This window comes from Camellia sinensis, chromosome 4, assembly GCF_055761805.1.
Source record: "Camellia sinensis isolate YWXY chromosome 4, ASM5576180v1, whole genome shotgun sequence".
Classification (NCBI taxonomy): domain Eukaryota; kingdom Viridiplantae; phylum Streptophyta; class Magnoliopsida; order Ericales; family Theaceae; genus Camellia; species Camellia sinensis.
In genome coordinates, this window is record NC_138964.1 from 77,260,097 (window position 1) to 77,274,463 (window position 14,367).

Consider the following 14,367-nt stretch of genomic DNA (forward strand, 5'->3'; position numbering starts at 1 on the left):
TATAGCAGGCCGAACAGGCAAAGAATGAGGCCATGGATAAGGTTGCACTCCTAAAGCAAAAGCTACAATGACCCCTGTTTTTGAGGCTCTTCAAAAGCCAAAAAAAAAAAAAAAAAGGTGTAAACAACCAAAGTCATGTTGTCATGTCATACACGTAGTCACAGTCATCTTTCTAATTTTCTTTAAATAGTTCATTGTGAATTGGAGTCCAATAAGAGTAATTTGCAGGGGACTATGCAGATTTATAGATTTTACTATCATATCATACCTCATGGTATGAAATTTGTTATCCATGGTTAAAATGATAATCAGATTGAAAATTGTTGAGTATCCAAACCATTTTGAAGTAGGCCATGGAAGTCAAATGTAGCTGCTGCAGATTTTGAGTTATAGGCCTTGTTTGGTTTGTTTTTCAGAAAAAGTTTTGAGAAAAATTCTCTATAAATAATTTTTCAAGAGTAATCAAACTAAACAAATTTTTTCAAAAAAAATCTCAAAATTTTATTTGGTTATCTACTTTCCAAAATTACTCTCTTATACATATCAAATCAATCACTTTTTTTTAAACTCTCTCTCCAAAACAATTTTCCAAAACAATTTCTGAAAAAAGACAAACCAAACAAATTTTATACTTTTTTATCTCAAAAACTACTCTACAAACACAAACCAAACACACCCATAGATTTTCTGAAGTTTTTCCAACCTAGGGTGGCTATGTTAATGGCTTGCCATTTACTTTTGTAGTTGGTTGTTGGCAAGCAAATGATGATTTTTTGGCTCTCCAGTTTGTGTATAAATAGGGAGAGATGTGAGCTGAGTTGATTATCAGAAGGTGAAGGGAAAAAAAAGAGTTGTGAGAAGTGTATGAGGGTTCTGAGTTGAGTAGAGAGAGTGAGAGACTCCTTTTTTGTATGTTTGCTCTGTTTATAGTGCATTCTCTTTCTCTCCCGTGGACGTAGGCATTGGGCTGGACCACGCAAATATTTGTCTCCTTAGTGTATGTGATTGTATGTTAATTATCTTTCTGGATGTGTTTAATCCCAACAAAAATATTTGGGCAGTGTATATCAATTTGATGCTTTTGTCACATTTCTTGCAGTTAGTAATAAGATATATCAATCTCAGTGGGCAAGTATCAATCACCATCTGCTTTAGTTAAAACATCTGATCAAACCAAGACCATCTTTACTGTACAATGCGCAATTATTGCAATAAGATTAATCCCTAAGGACTAAGTAGCATAGAACATCTTCAATGGTCACAAGAAATGTGCCAAGACATTAAAGATATAGAACATCACCAATTTGACCATCGATCAATTTTGATGATGTATTGCAACCTTATAAAATAAATTATTTATTTATGTTCGTCAACAACTTTAACATAAAATCAACAACCAAGAGTCAAAAAACTAAAATTAATATCTATTATTCCCATAAAGTATGAACAAGAAGAAACGAAATAGAATTGCATTCATCAAAGAACAAAACTGATCAGAGACAGAATTTAGCCTTTGAACATCGCAAGGGGATGTAGAATCAGTATGTGCATCTCCAGCTTTGCAAGCTCATTCCCCCGGACAGTCGTGTACCCCACTGCTAAATGGCATAAATGTATAGGGCTTTGGCACCAAGAAAAAAATTTAGGGAAAAAAAAACTAAATAGAGGAAAATCTCAATACTAATCTTGACCATACCTCGAATCTTGATAGATTTAACTTTTGAGGGTTGCTAAAGAATTCTAGATTGTGATGAATATTCCCCAATAAAGGCATAACCTTCCAGCCTTCAGGACTAAGGTACCCCTCCGTTGTTTAATTCCTAGATAAACATAGAAAAAATCGGGTTATTTCTTATACAAACTAATGGTTGTTCTGAAATGGGGTTAATTCAATCTCAAATGTTCACATTTTAATCAAAATTTAATCGATTATCTTACCCTTGTATTCTACATCAGCTACCACCTCTCTGAATGTGAAAGATATAATGCTTACTATTCTCAAGCTCTCTCTCTAATATACCTAAAATGTCCATAGCCAAACAAGGATTTCCATGATTAAAATGTGCAAGTTCTTGCATGAAAGTAGAAAGAATAAGTCAGGGAATACTTGCATGAACCAAGTGACATAACAAACTCGATTGCATATTACCTGGAAAACTTGGGCACTTCGCAATGGAGATGGGTTTGGTGGGGGTTTTGTGGTTTGTCCATTTAAAACTATTACTGATTTTTCTTCTTGAAGTTGAAAATCTAAAATTCACAATTAAATTAAAAAAAAAAAAAAACCACAAATCAAACAAATTACAACCTAACTTCACATACCTTGAAAAAAAATCAAACCTCAACTTTCAATTCAATCCTCACAATCAGTACTCAAATAAACAAACACAAATTAAAGACAAAAATCAACAAATGAAGTGCGAATCACCTGATTGATCAAAACTAATTTTCTCAAAAACCGAAATTTTACATTGGTGGAGACAATTGTAAAGGTTGGAGCTTCATATACAAGAATTGCAAGAAAAGAATGAAAAAATAAAAACCAAAAAATATTATTTTGAAATTTAGCTACCAAACTATACCAACGAGAGAGAGAAAGCAATAGGCCTAGATGTAGTTTACTGTACTATTGTGCCAAAATATAATTGAAGCAATAGGCTTAAATTATTATGTTTAATTATTACTATAGTAGTGGAAGTTGCTTGCAAATTGGTTTATAAAAAGTGGAAGGGAGTGAAGAAGCCAAACAAAGGATGACTTGTTTGACCCAATCCAACAAAGAATACCATAAAGATATAATTAAACAGAGCAAATAAATATCAAAAAATACAGAGTAAAACACAAATTAGACATTGCATGTTATCAAGAAGTTCAAATCCACCAATATTCAGACCATCCCTAGATCGTCCAGCAACGAATCAAACAATTTCCTTAATCAAGACAAATAGAAACACTCAAGTGAATAATAAAAATAACAACAACTGGAAGATCTAAACGCAATCTAAAGGAATTCAATTGCAATCGCCAGCAACAACTATAATATATCAATGAAATTAATCAAAGGTCCACAATTGTATATATAAAACCATTGACCTATATATGCAACAATTTTTGCATATGTTTAAAAAGGTATTGATGCTCAGAAATCACAATAAAAATATCAAGAATTGAAATATAAATATGGCCTCAATGAACAACAATTGAAATATTCGAAAATATACGAAGTGGATAGAAAGAGGAAATGCAATGATCGAAGAGAAGAAGAAAGTGCGCACAGAGTGATTCTCGACTGGAAATTGAAACTAAATGAAATGAAATCGTGAAGAACAAAAATCACGTACCTATGAAGAAATCGCAAAGAACAAAATTCCAATCGAATACAAAAGTTGAATCCAAATAAAAACTAAAATTTTATTAGATAAGCCAAATAAACTCTACAAAAGCTGAATCCAATGCCCTAATCATATTCTGATTTAGAAAATCATATTCTAATTTCCAAAATTTAGGTCTTTGATTTCTGATTGTGCAACCCAAATAAAGTATTCATGCGAAAATTACAATAAAACAAACAACAAAATGTGGAAAGAGACGAACCTGGTGAGCTTAGTTTGCAAATAACATGAACTTAGTTTTGTCTTATAGTGCTCTATGATTGATAAGCTGTGACTTAATGTATGTGATTGCATAACATAAAATAAAACACCACAAACTAATCCAAATTTGAAAAATCTTTATGAAACTTTCCATGATATTTGTTTCATGAAGTATAACATTACTCGTAGAATATATACAGAAGTTCACAAGGATTACAAAATGAATCTGCATAAGCCAAATACATTAAAAATGACATAGTTATCAGATATGGCCATAGCTCTAACGTCTCATCTACTAACCCATTGAAATTAATAGGTTAATCACATGTTTCATCAATGGCAGTTTGATTCAGTTAAAAAAGTTTTAATAAATTTGGACAAGCTAATAAGTCAAGTTAATCGACTTAAAAATAAGGAGCAACAATAGGGCATCCACAGTGGGACTCCCACTAATATCAGACGTTTAGATGTAACCAGCTTGTACATATTTGCTGTACAATGTAACGATTGAGGAAAATTTTGACGATAAGTTTGTTTGTTTGTTTTTTAATCTTTTGTCTTACACATTAAGGGGCGTTTGTTTCATGGGATTGAGGCATTGGATTGGAGTTCATGTCCAATAGATAAACTAGTCCATTGTTTGATTAGAAAAGTGAAAATTTAACTATAGTCAAATACACATAATTTTGAACCAAATAATCGAGGAACTATTTATCTCAAGACTAACAATCCATTGTATTGCAATCTCCCTTCGTCTAGTCCATCCAAATAATCACCCCCTAAGGGGCTTGTAAATTCTAACGTCTCATATAAAGAAGAGAGAGATAGAAGTTTTTTGTGTCAGACACCTATTAAGAGGCATGATAATTGTGAATATTATTCTTACATTTGAGAGAGAGAGAGAGAGAGAGAGAGAGAGAGGGCAATGTTGCAAGTGCTGCGGGTGTTGTCTCACTATACTTTTGTAATAATTTTAGTCTATGTGCTGTTTAACATCTACTAAATTCAAGCGTGACAATCGTTTTTAGACCATTCAAGAGTCGAATCTTCACTCATTTTGACATTTGTTGGTCCAACGCTTTGTCAAGTAAGAATAAATCCCACGAAGAAAGCTTTGCTTTCTCGAATGCCACAAGTAGACTTGATGTCTAAAGTGCACCAACCACGGCTCATGTTACTTTATAGCACGAAGCTCGCTTATGAGTAAAACACTTGTCGAATTGAGGTTCATGTCATCAAGACGCTTAGCCACACAAAGATGTGCTAGTGAAGACCCTTGACCTAGCTCATAAGCTTCCACAGCATGAAGGGTCTCATGTTGCGCTAGTGTCTACTAACAATGGAAACTGAGGCTCAGTTGTGTTGGGACCAAATTCCCAAGACCCAGTGATATCGCGTATAGATTAGACTCCAAAAAAATTACAATGATCTATAAAATACTACAAGGTGGAATTAGGGTTTATACCTTTGAGATCTATCTAGTTTGATACCGTTTAAATCACGAACAAAAGATTATAGTTGATGAATTCCGAACTCGGTTGCACCTTACAATCTTCTACCGTATTCCTTCCTTATGCCTGATCACGAACTGGGTGTGGGCTCAAAAATGTGAACTTCCTTGCACTCTCTGTAAACCTGAAAAATTGTTTCTTCTAGAGAGCTACAAGGATGCATATATATATATATATATGTGTGTGTAGGCTACGACAGGGACAATTAGGAGTAGATTAGGATTAGGACTCCCTATGGAATTAGGAAAACTTAATTCAACATGAATTATAATTCCTAATTTCATAAATTATAATTCATATTACTAAAAAATTATAATTGCACTTCAATCTTAATCTCGAAATTATATTTCGAGCTCCACATTATTAAATGCTTATTTATCTTCACACGTTAAGATTACTTATACTCGTCAATTAAATAAATTAGTGACAATTAAATTTTATCGATTTCTTAATATTTTCTTGAGACCTTCCACTTAACCGATTTGACATGTCGAATACAAAATCCATCTGCAGGGTTTGACATAATCAAAGCTTAAGCTTCTTCAAGAGGTATTATCAATCCCTAAATCAGAACGTGGATTCTTTCAATAATCAATATCCATCATACACTTAAAGTGATCACCCAACTCACTGAGCTTATTGACCTATAAAGAATCTCACTCTTTTATGAATTAAAATGACCAACACTAAATGCACGTGATTATTAATTATTTTCCTATTAACAATATAAGCACTCATAATAACTATGTGATGTAAATTGTCTCATCCAATCAGTACATGAACAATTATCCCAATATGGTCTTACTTAATACACACAAAGCGTACTAGCACAATGAGTTGAAACTTTATCGTTTTCTATAGTCAAGACAAACCTACTCAAACACCATTCTACAGTCCTACCAATGGTGTGTCCAAATCCATCTTAGACTATAAACCACTTGTATTCGACAAGAACTACTGATATGATCTTCCATGTGTAAGCCGTACTATACACACCAGATCACATACTTCGTAGAATAAAAGACACACATGCAGAATATTAGACAAATAATATAATACAAATATTACTCATAATGATTCTCATTAAAACTGGAATAATTGATATTATTCAAACCAAATACTAAATCCCATTACACAAAAAGATGGGTTTTAGTATATTTTTCTAACAATCTCTCACTTAGACTCAAAGCCATGTTGCCATGAATCTCACTCACATTCCCTTTACATGACTATCAAAAGTCTTGGTCAGTAAACTCTTTGTAAAAGGATCTGCAGGTTGTTTTCCGATGCAATCTTGGTCACCACTACATCACCTCCTTGAATAATTTCTCGTATAAGATGATACTTATGCTCGATGTGTTTTTCCTTCTTCTGGGCTTTAGGTTCTTTCGAGTTAGCAACCGCACCACTATTATCACAATAAAGTGTAATCTTTGACTGTAAGAAAGGTACCACTCTTACATTTTCTAGGAAGTTTCTAAGCCAAACGACCTCTTTGGTTGCTTCAAAAGCTGCCACATATTCAGCCCCCATGGTGGAATCAGCAATACATGACTGCTTGACGCTCCTCCAACTTATGGCTCCACCTCCCAAAGTAAACACATATCCCAAGGTTGACTTTCTAGAATCCTTATCTAATTAGACATTTGAGTCTATGTATCCTAACGATACTAGACTATCTGCTTGGTAAACCAACATATAATCCGTAATCCTTTTCAAGTACTTGGGTATATGTTTTACTACAGTCTAGTGCTCTTGCCATAGATTAGACTGATATCTGCTAACCATGCCAACAGTAAAACATTTGTCAGTTCTAGAACATAACATCACACACATGAGGCTTCCCACTGTTGAGGAATAAGGAACTGCCTTCATTCTTTTTATCTCTTCAGATGTCTTAGGACACTAATCCTTGGATAAAGTGATTCGATGCCTGAAAGGGAGAAACCCTTTCTTGGAATCCTGCATGCTAAATTTGGCAAGAATAGTATCGATATAAGTACCATGTGATAATCCCAACACCCTTTGCTTCTTAAAAGCTTATCCCAAGGATGTGACCAACCTCTCCCAAGTCCGTCATATCAAACTGTTCGGATAACCAAACCTTGACTAAAGATAACACCCCAAGATCTTTTTCGATAAGCAAGATATCATCCACATAAAGTACAAAGAACATCACCATGTTTTCATTATGTTTCTTGTATACACAAGACTCATTCGAACATTGATCAAAGCCAAATGACTTGATAACCTGATCAAAATGAATGTTCCAAGATCTAGATGCTTGCTTAATCCATAAATGGACTTCTTAAGCTTGCATAACAAATGCTCTTGACTGTTTTTTGTGAAGCCTTTTTGTTGCGTCATATAAATGCACTCGTCAAGATTCCTATTAAGGAATGCCATCTTGACTTCCATTTGCCAAATTTCGTAATTGAAATGAGCTGCAATGAATAAGAGAATTCGAATAGACTTTAGCATAGCTACTGGCGAAAAAGTCTCCTCATAATCGATCCCTTCTTTCTGAGTAAACCCTTTTGCAACATGCCTAGCTTTTATAGGTTTGTACCTTTCTGTCTGTTTCTCTCTTCTTTTTATAGATCCATTTACATCCGATGGGTTTTATCCCTTTGGGTGGGTTTACAAGATCCTAAACCTGATTAGAGTACTTAGACTCCATTTCAGACTTCATAGCCTTTTGCCAAAATTCTGCATCTTTATCTTGGAGTGCTTCACTGTAGTTACAAGGTTTGATAACTAGTTCATTAGGGATCTTATCATACGATTCTACCAAGAACATATACCGGTCAGGTTGAGGAACAACCCTTCCACTACAAAGAGGCTCGACTTGTTGTTGTGTAGTTGTGACACACTGTGTTAATTTTGATCCTTGTGCTGGTTCAGTATTAGCACGAGCCTCAATAGTCCTCTGACTACAACTAGGCAATGGGATGTCAAAGATTTTTTTCTCATGGTGTTCCCTATTGTACCATTGGTATTAAAGAAGTTTTTGTTGACTTTCTCCTCTCAATTCTTCTAGAAAAATTTTACTTCTGAGTTTGTGGTCCATTACATAGTCTTCTTCTAAGAATCGGGTTAGGGCTATAAAATAAACCACCTTTAGTTCCTTTAGGATATCCAGCAAAAAGGCATATTTCTGCCTTTGTTTCCAACTTATCTGTGTTTCCTTTTAGCATGTATTGGACTACCCCAAATTCGAACATGCTGTAGATTAGGTTTGCGCCCAATCCACAGTTCTATAGGAGTAGTTGGTACTGACTTAGACGATATCAAGTTCAAAAGGTAAGCTGCTATTTCTAGTGTATGTTCCCAGAAGGAATTTGGTAAATCTGAATCTCATCATAGATCTCACCATATCCAAAGGAGTCTTATTTCTTCTTTTTGCTATGCCATTTTGCTGGAGCATACCAGGTCTAGACAACTGGGATGTAATCCCCTCATCTGATAAGTACTCCTTGAACTCTCCTAAAAGGTACTCGCGACCACGATCAGATCGTAGTGTCTTGATACATTTATCTAGATGTTTCTCCATTTCTACCCTATACTCCTTCAATTTCTCAAAGCATTCAGACTTACGGTGCATCAAATAAATGTATCCATACCTTGAGTGATGAAATACTCAAAGCCGCCTCTAGCCCTTATTGTCATGGGTCCACATAAATTAGAGTGAATCAATTCCAACGATTCTTTGACACTATAGCCTTTGGCCAAAAGAGGCTACTTGGTCATTTTACCTACTAAGTAGGATTCACAGGCTAGAAGTGCCTCCATTTCCAATGAACCTAATGGCCCATTTTGAACCAGTCTTGTAATTCGTCTTAGATTAATATGACCTAGGCATAAATGCCAAAGATACATTTGATTCTAGTTTGAAGTTTCCTTTCTCTTACACGGTAAACTATTAGTGCTATTCAATTCATTAAATTACAGTGTGGGAGATACAAGATTAATAATATAAAGATCATCCACCAATGAACCAAAACAAATAAAACATTTACTAAACCTAATAACCACTAAGTCATTAAAATAAATAAAATATCTATGTCTAACCAACTTGGAAACTGAAACTAAATTCCTTTTAATGGAAGGTACATAAAGACTGTGACAACTTGCTTCAGGTGACCGCTCGAGTGGAGATGATGTGCTCCCAGTAGTTTGTCTTGCAGGTCAAGGGACTGCTTGAACGAACAAGTGGTCGCTCGAGCGAAGATGAATGGTTCCCAGTAGCTCATTTTGTAGGCAGAGATACTAAGAGCTCTCATTCACCACTCGAGCGGTCTGCGCGAATTCAGCAACTTAAAAGTCACTTTTTAGATCATTTCTTTCGCTTTTCTTTTTCTCTCTTCTTTCCTCTCTCTTAAATTTTGAAAACCCTAGATTTCCCTCTCTATATGTATCTTATTTCACTAAGATTCAAGCCCAAATCCCTCACAAGAAGTGGAGTATATTTGAAGATCTTACTTTCTATTGATTAGATTTCGATTCTACGAAGGATTCTTTCTAAAGTCTAGTTTTCTTGCTATTTTCTTGAGGTAGGGTTACTTTTAACTTAGTATCTCTTTGTTTTGAAGATGATTATGTGGTATTGTTGTGGCCATGATACTTTATTTTGATGATTGAGTAAAAGTTGAGTTTTATGTTTAACAAAAACGGATTTTACCCAACTTTTACCTAGATTTCAAATAAATTCTTATGGAAGGAGAGAGGTTGCAGAGGTGATTAAGAGTGATCACAAGTATAGAAAGCCATAAATAAATACAATCAACTCAAATAAGATGGTGTCTAAGGCCTAGAACACCAAACTCATGAAGACAATTACACTACAAGCATGCAAAAACAAGCTCAAATGCAACTAACAACCAAAAATAGTGCTAAAACAGTCTAAAATAAGTCCTAAAACATGCTAGATTTAAGACAACAATAGCTAGATTAATATGTTAAAACATAGCACAAACTAGGCTAGTAAGCAAGACACAAGGAGGGGAGGCTAACCCCTCTAAATTTGGACTTCAAAACATGATTTTGGCCACTGAAATAACTCTAAAAAATAGTGTTTAAAAGCTCAAAAACAGATAGTAAAATGATGGGAAACACAAGGGTAAAGGCCTCCAAAACAAAGTGCAGAGAAGGGTGAACCACCTCTCATCCTTTAATGGCCTTAGAACCCAAGTTTCAACCCAAAAATACAGAGTTTTTATAGCCTAAAAATAGCTGGAAAACTGCAAGAATAATAGCAAATAAGACAAAGCAACAAGCAAAGCCTTATAGCTTTTGAAAAGAAGACCAATTCTGGGCAAAAAATCAAGACAACACACCCTTCAAGAGCTCAAACCAAGCTCAAAAGTACCTCAGCTCAAAGATGAGAAGGTTTGGTTAAGAGTGTATAGGCAAAGGTTAAGGATATGTAGGCTAAAGTGTGGAAATTTGGAAGAGAGAGAGAGAGAAATGTAGAGAGAGGAAAACTTTTGCTTTAAAATTTTTCTAACCTTAAAACATGAGAGGGAGGCCCTCCATATATAAAAAACATGAATTCTCCTCAAGAACATCCAGCCCTACACATGGGAGGAGATACAAGCATCTATGCAAACAGCTAGCACAACTGTCACAAAATATCTGCAAAAGACACTGGTGGCCGGTAGACCACATCAGTGGCCGGTAACTAAGAGTGATGGCCGGCAGCCCAAAAAGGTGGCCGGCAGGCCACCAAGGGTTGCAGGCTTGAAAAGCTAGGGTTTTGGTCCAAAAACAAAGCAACAGGTGTGCAAGGTTTGAAAGGCTCAAAGCTGTGGCATTCCGCTGAAGACTTTGAGCACTTGGCAAGCATATAGACTCATCATCGAGTGTGCAAGCGATGACGTCCAAGTCATAACGGCCGTAAAAAATGGGGTGTCTACAGTACTAAGAAGGAGTTTGACAACCAAGAAGCTCACCCTCTTTTAAAAGGTGAAACTTTTGAACTTTTCTCACTTTTTCTCTCTTTTTCTCACTTTTTCTCTCTTTTTCTTCATCTTTAAGCTATTAATTTTGTTATTAGCTTGTGGTAATCATGTAAGGAGTCCTCGTGGATATGGAGGGAAGTAGAAAGTAGTCACCCATCCATTGAGTGGATGGTTTCTTTCCTTTTATATATGTTGGTACTCTTTTATTACTTTCTAGAGGTATAATTCATTGTTCTTGTATATAAATGTGTTGATTGGAACCTTGTGAATGGGTTGGGAGTTAGAAAGTGGCCATTCATCCACACGTTTGATTATATAGTGTATTTTCTTTCATATTCTTGCACTTTCTCATCATTTATCTAACCATTCAAGCATGTTGCTTCATATACTTTAATCCATACTCAATCTTGATGAGTGGATGTGGCTGTTGCATGAAGCTATTTGAATGATCTTTTAGATTTGATGTTGAAAGGGATGTTGTTTCTTTTATTTTCATTGATTTTTCTTGAAAGTAAAGTAAGAGATTTTAGGTCAATGATGCTGAGAACTCTTTCCTCAATCTTTTGTGAACATGGAAAATGATGGAAACATCCTTGTTCCATGAATAGGAGAGGAGTCTTCATTAGCCTTTGATGAATCTCTTACTTTAAAGGCAAAGCTTCCACCAAGAAATAGTAAGCATTAATCTATTCTCTTCATTTAATAGCATGAATTTGGGTATTAACCTACCCTTATTCACAAAGAGATGATTGTAGGTTTTTGGGCTTGAATATCTCACTACCCCTAATTCTTTTCATTTGATTAATTGTTATAAATACATGTTGTATATAGTCTTTTATGTTATTATATAAGTGTTGAGGTCTATTTACCTTTTCCTTGAATGTTTTCTGCAAAAGGAAGGGGTATAAAGGATGAGCACCTCTTAGAAGGTGTGTTTTGGGTTATGATTTGGTTCTACTGCACAAAATAGAGTTTTTCTCAGAGGTTATACCCGGCTGGATGATTTTATGCACCACTAAGTGAACTTTGTCCCTAGACAAAGCAAAGTAGAATAGGGCAGTTTATGAGAAATGGTCTCCTAGGCATTTGTGGCTACTGTTTATAACTTGCTTTGCATTTTAATATGATTTGTTAGATTTAGCTTTCATTTTATTATGATTTGTTAGATTCAACTTTGGTTTGGCAAAATCTGTTCAAATGTTGTAATAACTTCCAACCTCAAGTCTCCTATTCATTCAATTGTTGTAATAATCTTCCAACCCCACTTATTTCTATCTCTTTTATTTATACGCTTTCTGTATATGCAACATCATGTTTTATTTATCATATTCATGACTTGCATTCATTTTTCATGCATTCGGGTTCAGTTTATTTACATTTGTGGAAATTATAGTTTCTAAATGATTATATGCGCTATCTCATGCCTTTAAATGACATGACACGTGTTAGTAGCCGAGTCCTTAGGTGCATTTTGTGGGTGTATTGCATTAGTTATTTATATATAAGATCATGCATATATTTCTGACACATTCTTTAGGCTTACCACAGAGGAATACTATGTAAGCATTTTCAGTTTTAGCTTACTGCATGTGAATGTTATGTACTGTCACGACCCAAACCTGATACCCGGAGGTTCGGCATCGCAACAAGACAATAACTATAGTCATCACAAATAATAGTGCAGCGGAGTAAACTAAAAAGGTACCAAAATCTTAATTATGACAAATACATTGGACAGTCTGCATTGCCAGAGTTGAACTATGACTACAAAGTGCCTTGTGCCTACCCCACGCACTAGTCCTGACACATCACCTGAAAGTGATTAACAACTATAAACACATAGCAGAGTGAGAAATATTATACTGAGAGCATAAAAGGCATAAAATTCACCATGGATAATTATTTGGCTAAACAGAGCTTAGTACGATATTAAACTACAAAGTATATAATAATAGACGTATAATACAGAAATCATATAAACAAAATAATCATAACCATGGTATAGAACATAACAGAACAAAACATATGTATGGATTCAAGAGTTGGCTCCCACAATAGCATAGCACTTAGCTCCGCATAGCACTTTGCTTCGCACCAGAAATTAAAGGGTCAATGGATCCATAACAACAAAGGGTCACTTAAAGTGACAACAGAATAGAACAGAGAGTCACATAAAGTGACAATTCAGAAGGCTAATAGATATTAAAGTCCCCCAAGGCATGGGACTCCGTGGTGGTACTTACAAAATAACTATTCAAAAACACATTTAATAAACAGTTTTATCCATGGTTTCCCTTTTTAAGTAAATAGGGTTCATTTAACAAATAATATACTTTGAAAAACTAATATGGTTTGCAAAACATAATTATATAAAAAAGTTTATGGTAGCTCAAAATATAATAAAACTCACCTCAAAATTAATGCTTGACTCTTACTTCTGCCTTTGGCTCACTCTCTTATATACCCCTCGTTTGTTATTCTTGTGATTTCATTACCATGCAAGCTCACCTATTTATAGGTGAGAAAGTTCTTACTATGCAGTACTATGTTACACTATGCTTCACACCACGTGGTACCACATGGCACCATGCTTCCCATGAGGTTTCTTGAAGCACTATGCACAATTTCCCCATATTCTATTATGGCCCCAAAAAATGTTGTAATTACATTTTTTTTTCCAAAGATTAAGTACATATATTTTGGGGTGTCACACTTACTATATCCGACATTATATCGTGGCTATGTGCTTAAATGGAATATTAGTGTAAATGCCAGTGGATGGAGGTTGTGTTGCTTGTGTTGAAATGTAGTTGATTCTTATGTTTCTGAACTCCTTGTTATTGGGAGTTGTATAAAAAGATTTTCCAAAATGATGAAATTACTGCATAACCAAAACCAATGACACAATCTATACTTATTTGCCTCAGATAGTAATGTTAGCATTATTAAAACCGAAACATGAGCATATGGAGACTATAAAACTCACTTCATGACTTAGCAAAGGCCGATCTTTTGATTGAGTGAGTGCGGGTGCTCAATTCATGACATTTCCCTCCCTCATACCTAAGTTCCCGAGCTGAGACACTTTTGGTTATGATGGACAGTGGCCTTTGTTACGAGTCACGGGTTTCTTAGATTTCCCAAAAGATTAGGTGGCGACTCTGAGATCTGCTGATATAGTCCATTTTCTAGCAAAGATTTTGCAATAAAATGGATTTTCTATACAAATTGTTGGATTTGGACTCTCATTTATGTTTCACATTGCACTTGTGAAACTAGATCAGGAGATCGAGAGTTTGAACC

General features: G+C 35.0%; 1 long non-coding RNA gene across 1 annotated transcript; it reads right to left on the bottom strand.

The window, feature by feature from the left end:
* Nucleotides 1-1,343: 1,343 nt before the first annotated feature.
* On the bottom strand, nucleotides 1,344-2,283 carry LOC114322115 (uncharacterized). The gene is made up of 3 exons (XR_003650573.2): nucleotides 2,150-2,283; nucleotides 1,939-2,020; nucleotides 1,344-1,820 (listed from the first exon to the last, which is right to left on the bottom strand). It is a non-coding gene; the product is annotated as an uncharacterized LOC114322115 (long non-coding RNA).
* Between the last annotated feature and the right edge of the window lie 12,084 nt (nucleotides 2,284-14,367).